Source organism: Sceloporus occidentalis, unplaced genomic scaffold, assembly GCF_023333645.1.
Source record: "Sceloporus occidentalis isolate IW3139 unplaced genomic scaffold, rSceOcc1.0.p SCAF_1, whole genome shotgun sequence".
Taxonomy (NCBI): domain Eukaryota; kingdom Metazoa; phylum Chordata; class Lepidosauria; order Squamata; family Phrynosomatidae; genus Sceloporus; species Sceloporus occidentalis.
This window is the reverse complement of record NW_028316981.1, coordinates 4,096,303-4,103,194: the sequence shown is the minus strand read 5'-3', so window position 1 is coordinate 4,103,194 and position 6,892 is coordinate 4,096,303.

The following is a 6,892-nucleotide window of genomic DNA, read 5'->3' as shown; positions in this document are numbered from 1 at the left end:
TCTAACTGTGTTCCAGGTGGTTTCTGGGCATAAAGTGATTAAGAAAAGGAGTATATTTGACATATTTAGAAGTATAACATTTTGTTCTCAGATGTGCCCAACACACGCTAACACCTTTGGCGTCAGTCTCTCTTTAAAATGTCTGATTCACCCTCTGTTCTCTGACCGCCTCTGTCTATCTACCTTGGAATTTAAACATATTCACAGTGACTCCAGGAAAGATGACTCTAGCAAACCTTTAGAAATTACATATGCATGTCTCTTACACGCTCCTATGTAGATTTGTCGTTGAAAGGGGAAGAAAACTGTCCACTTTCCCTCACTTCTCGAACCTTTTGAAGCTCCACCTGAAGGGTTATTCTTAATTCACCTGATATGAATCTGGCCCAGACTCTCCAACAAGTTCTACAGAGCTCAAAGTAAAAAAAGTCTGTTTGGGAAGTGAGCATTCACAGTGGCTTGCAAAAGTATTTATTGCACTCCACCCCTTTCATTTTTCTGTATGAAAATGTGGCCACTACACTTGTGTTAGTAATTTGTTACGTTGGCTTTGGAATGTCAATAAAATGAAAAGAAAAGTTACCAAAGGTAAAAAGTGTTTCACCCTTGAGAGCAAGTGAGGGTGACTTGTTGGAATGAGTGGAAGTCCGTTCTGCTCCTGAACACGTCAGGGCCAGACTCTGCCACTGGAGTCATCACAGGGAAAGTACGGTTGTCTGGCAACTCCAGCAGGGAAACCTGGCACTTCCTTTGAAAACCTGGCATACAGCAAGCACACACCTGGTTTTGAAGAGGAATCTCTCAGAGCCTTTGGGGACTGATTTCACTTCATCACAAGTGGGTCCTCCCCACACTCCTTATCAAAGTCAAATCTAGGAGCACCACATTTGAGCAGATTCTCTTCAAGGGATCTTTGCACCCCTGAAATCATCAGATCAGAGCCTCAAGAGCCAGAACCTGCTCATTTTTGCTCCAGGAGGGAAAACACTTATCTGTTGCTTGACTCAGGAGGAAGCCCTCCACCAGGACCACCACCTGGGAACAGGTTTCTGCCCCACATTCCTTGACCCAGTTCTGCATCTCTGGGGTAAGATGGTCAGAAACTGCTCCAAAATCACCAGGCCCAGGATTGCATTTTTGTGTGTGTTACTCAGGCTTCAGTCACTGACAGCAGAAAGGGTGGAGTTGGCTGCAAACCTCTTGGAGGCCCTTGCTATCCGCATAGGAGAACTGGCTGAAATGCTGGCACTGTAGGTCTGACTTGGCAAGTTCCTCTCCCAGGGACCTCTGGACTGTCTTCTCCCATAACCCCCCACTGCTCTCAAGTACCAGGGCCTCTATTGTCTCCAGGATCAGCTGGTTCATCCATATGTTGTTGTTTTTTTATGCCAATGAAACCATAAGTAGGATCAATGTTATTCCTATATTCCATCTGTTTCAGGGCAAAGAAGTCCTTAATATGCTCTGCTGCAACAACCTGTAAACCCAATACATTATTGTGTTTTTATGGATATTACCAGGTAATCAGACAGCACCAATAATGTACATTATTAAGAACTATTATCTCCACAAGCCCAAGCCCTCAACCAAGATCTTGTGAATGCCGGAGTGCCAAGAGGCATTCAAAAGATTAAAACGGTGGTTTAATTTGGAACCCATCCTTAAACGCCCTGACCCTCACAACTATTTGACTTGCAAGTTAATGTTTTTACAAAAAGCTTCAGTGGTGGTGGGGTCACCTGTCCAAAAGGTTTTCCGGCTTTTTCTGTTAAATGGTGTTTACAAAATTGGAGGCAATTCCCGAAGGGGCACCACACCCATTTGAAGTTTGGATCAATTGTAGAAATCTAGAGGCACTGAAAACCCCCAGGAGATTGGATCCAAAACAAGCGCAATGGCCCAATATTTTTATAAATTACACTTCAAGTTGAAATATTGGCAAGGAAAACAAAATGTGTTAGCCGATGCTTTGTCCAGATTGCCACAGTATGAAAGGAAATGGAAGGCCCCAGTAGCCACCAGATATTTCCCTCAAGAGTTAGGGTGGCTGTGACCACTAGAAGTCACGTCTGGGTAGGGGCTGGGGAGACTGCTGGGACAGACCCCTCGCAATAAAGCTTTTTAGGCACAGGGCCCAAAGACCCTTGGCTCCAGGAGGACCAAAACAAAACAAAAACCTGGAACAAAAAACTAGGGGGGTGCACATTGCGCCAGGTGACACCCTAAGGGAGGGTGGCACTATAGCTCCCCAAACATCTGCATTTGGGCAGAAATGGGCTGTGGCATTCATCTATTTCAGTTTAAAATGCTATAAGCAGTGGCATCTCTAGGGTTGCAAGGGGCATGGACCACACCCGGGGACACCCTAAAAAAAGGGGGGGTGGCGCCACTGCTTCTTAAACATCTGTTTCAGCTAAAACGGGCATTTGCCTGTGTCCCTTTAAAATGCTGAAGAGATGGGTGAGGCTTAGTGGGAGGGAAAAAGAAGGGCCCCAGTTTTAAATATTATTATTATTATTATTATTATTATGCTTTTTATTAAACAAACATAAAAATCCACATGTACAACACTCAAACATAGAGAAACGAACCACCAATCTCTTCAACCCTCCCATTCCCCATTCTTCTAATTCATTCTTTCCTCTTTTTATTCACCAACTCCCATCTCTCTCCTCCTTATTTACTTGTTCCTTTATTCCTTCTCCTCTAACATTCATTCCCTTACTCCAACACCTTCTCAGACCCTCGCGCAACTTTCCCCCAACTTTCTTCCCTTCCATCCGCCCTTCTACATCCTTCAATCCCCTTTTTTATTAGAGTGAGAAACATAAACTATAAATATAAACAATGCAGATAATTATTCTCTTGTTTTCCCCTTCTCCCACAAAGCTTTATAGACTTCAGATTCCTGTTAAATTTGTATTATGAGACACAAATTATGTATTATAACATATAACTTTGCAGATCCTAGTCAACCAAGCATTACTCTTTCTTCTTCCTCTTACACTGTCTAAATGATGCAAGATAAATTCCACTTTTCAACCTTCTGAACTTCAAGCCGTTTTCTCTTCCATATACTTCCATAAACCCCCTTCCCTGGACCTTCTCATCCAGTTTCACTGAATTTATTTACTCATAGATTTTAATTTTTTTAAAAAAAAAATGTAAATTTTGAAAAATTATTTAAAAGCATTAAATTTTATAAAAATTTTATCTTCAACCAAATGAAATTATATATAAGCAAAAGCATACTGTGTATATGATACTGCGATTTAAAGGTATAATTTTAATTTTGCTAGCTACAGCCAATCAGGAGTCAGCTGGTAAAAGCCAATAGAATTATGGGGTAGCAACAGCCAATCAAGAGAAAGCTAGCTACAGCCAATCAGGAGTCAGCTGGTAAAAGCCAATAGAATGTTGGAGTAGCAACAGCCAATCAAGAGAAAGCTAACTATAGCCAATCAGGAGTCAGCTGGCAACAGCCAATAGAATGTTGGGGTAGCAACAGCCAATCAAGAGAAAGCTAGCTACAGCTAATCAGGAGTCATCTGGCAACAAGCCAATAGAATGTTGGGGTAGCAACAGCCAAACAAGGGGAGGCTAGCTACAACCAATCAGGAATCACCTGGAGACTGCCAATAGAATGTTGCTGGATATCTGTTAGTGACATTTGGAGACAGAGAGGGTTTTGGTTCCACGCAGTGAGGGTTTGGTTGTGTGGAAGTCCAGAGGTTATGGACTGAGAAAGCTAAAGTGTGGGAGGGAACGGCTCTATGACAGAGTCTGATAGGGAACAAGTTCAGAAGTGAGGGACTTGGTTCTAATACAGCACTCCAAGTGAGGGAGTGGCTGGTCTGATATTCTGAGGGATAGGGTTAGCCTGAGGGCTAGAATAGAAATAAGGTCAGAAGGATAACAATAAATGAGGACAGTGAGAGGGTCCTAAGTGAGAGTAACTGGAGCTCTCTCTCTCAAGAGAGAGAAGTAGCAAAATGTAACTAAATGCAACAAAGTGAAGCAATAACAAATGAATGTACCAAGTGAACAAGTGAAACCCCACAAAAAACCTATCTTGTTAAGCTGTTTTTCAAATAAAATGTCATTGTTAAATATTTACAAGCTTGTCCGGATCTGAAATAAGTAACCGCGATACTAGGTAACATCTAGTTATCTGAGGCACCCTCCCTCCATTCCAACTGCCACTGCTGTGGACTCTGAGGGAGAGAGGAGTGTAAAACACCCCAGAAGAGAGAGAAGTAGGGTCCAGGGGGAGGAAGAAGCTGCTGGTTCTACTGGTATTTGGATCTCTGCCTTCCAAATGGATTCCTCTCTCTTCAGGACTAAGACCCTGACTCAGTAGGCACTGTGTTTGCCATCACTCAGAGCTGCTTTGCCTGCTAGGGCTATAAAACCAGGACCTGACAGGTCTCTGCTGCAAAACAGCCCAGCAGAGAGAATGAGAGGGCCACAGTGACTATCTGGGGCAGGATGCTGCTAGTTCTACTGCTGCTTGGACCTCTGCCTTCCAAGTACCTTCTAAGAAGAAGAACACTCCCTCCAGTCCATCTGGTGCCATCCGGCCAAAGAGGAGAGATGCAGGCCCAGCTCCTTTGGGTCTGGCCTGAGCTAAGAAGCAGAGCCCTACCTTCAGTCCATCTGGTGCCATCCAGCCAAAGAGGAGAGATGCAGGCCTAGCTCCATCAGGCCTGGCCTTGTTTAAGAAGCTGAGCCCTCCCTCCAGTCCATCTGCCTTGTCCAGTCCTCAGAGGGAGAGAAGAACTGCTGGACCTGATCCCCTTCCCCACCACCATTCCCTTTTGTGTAGTGTCTTTTTAGATTGTAAGCTTGAGGGCAGGGAACCATCTTATTAAAAATAATAATAATTGTAAGCTGCTCTGAGAGCCTTTAGGGCTGAAGGGCGGGGTATAAATACCGTAAATAAATAAAATAATAAATAAATCTGGAAGTGAATTCTAAAAAAGGAAGAGAAGCAATTTTTGTGGCTCTCATCACATAATTTGGTGGCAGTGGTGGGATGACAAGACACACGGGGCAATAGAAAAATAGTTGGGTGTGTGGACTCACTTTCACAGGTGTTACTGCTGTTAGACATTAAAACTACATCTTAAAACAGAATCATAGAATCGTAGAGTTCTTCCAAGGGCCATCCAGTCCAACCCCATTCTGCCATGCAGGAACTCTCAATCAAAGCATCCCCAACAGATGGCCATCCAGCCTCTGTTTAAAGACCTCCAAGGAAGGAGACTCCACCACTCTCTAAGAAAATGTGTTCCACTGTCGAACAGCCCTTACTATCAGGGTGTTCCTCCTAATGTTGAGGTGGAATCTCTTTTCCTGGAGCTTGCATCCATTGGGCTACCATCGTGCTTGATTCGGCAACTGCAATTAGTGCAGAACATGGCGGCCAGAGTGGTGTCAGGAACATCGAGGAGGGACCATGTTACTCCAGTATTAAAGTCCCTCCACTGGCTGCCTATTAGTTTCCGGGCCCAGTACAAGGTGTTGGTCATCACCTTTAAAGCCCTAAATGGCTTGGGTCCAAACTATCTCAGGGACTGCCTCCTCCCATATAATCCTCCCCGCACACTCTGGTCCTCGGAGAGGAATTTGCTGCAGCCTCAAAGATCTAGCCTTTCGGCTACCTCCCAGAGGGCTTTTTCTGTTGTCGCCCCCAGATTATGGAACGACCTGCCGGACGAGATTTGTCAATTGACATCTTTAGACAGCTTTAAAAAGGCTGTCAAGATGGATCTCTTCCAGCAGGCCTTTCCTGGATAGATAATCCCAGCCTCAGGAACCCTCTTCTCATGAGAGTCCCCAAGGTCCTCCCTGGAAATTTAAGTAGAATGCTACTGCAGTTTACTGTTTTGTTTTGTTTTGTTCTGTAATAATGTGTATGTGTTGATGTTGTTTTAATTTGTTGGTTTTAATTATAATTGATTTAATAACTTTTTAAGGGGGGAGGGAAGTAGATTTTGATGTATTATGTATTGTATTTTATTACTGTTAGCCGCCCCGATTGACCTCAAAGGGCCAGAAGGAAGGGGTGCCAGCCTGCAAGAGGTACCCTATCCATACCATCTGAACTGAGAAGAACAAAAACAGCTCAATGCAGGCCTATGGCTAACATGTTGAATCCCCTCCCTTCCTAGATGATTTTTAACACCTTTCAACATCGAAAGCTTGCGACATGCATATTGTGCATTTTGGTTGGCCAATAAAGGTACCACTGTTTGGTCAATATGTGTCTGTGTCTGTGTGTGTGTGTGTCCCCAATATGGCTACCCCTGGATGTTTGGAAGATGAACATTCATGGGGGGGGAGGCTTGGAAAAGTGTTTACCCTACCCACTCCTTTCATAGAATCATAGAGTTGTAATAGAACCTAAGGGCCATCCAGTTCAACCCCCTGCAGGGACTCTCAATCAAAGTATCCCTGACAGATGGCCACCCAGCCTCTGTTTAAAGACCTCCAAGGAGGGAGACTCCACCACTCTCCGAGGAAGGAGTGTGTTCCACTGTCGGACAGCTCTTACTGTCAGGAGTTCTGCCTAACGTTGAGGTGGAATCTCTTTTCCTGTAGCCTGCATACATTGTTCCGGGTCCTGTTCTCTGGAGCAGCAGAAAACAAGCTTGCTCCGTCTTCAATATGACAGCCCTTCAAATATTTAAACAAGGCTATCATATCACCTCTTAACCTTCATTTTCTTTATTTCACTGTGTTACATCCTGGAATTGGAATGCATTCTTTGCTGTTCTTGTGACTTGATGTACACAAAAGAAGCCTGTCAAGGTACAAAATAGTTTTATTTTGGTGCAAAACTGAAGTAAACAAACTGGCAAGGGTTAAAAGGGTCCGCAAAAGATGAAAA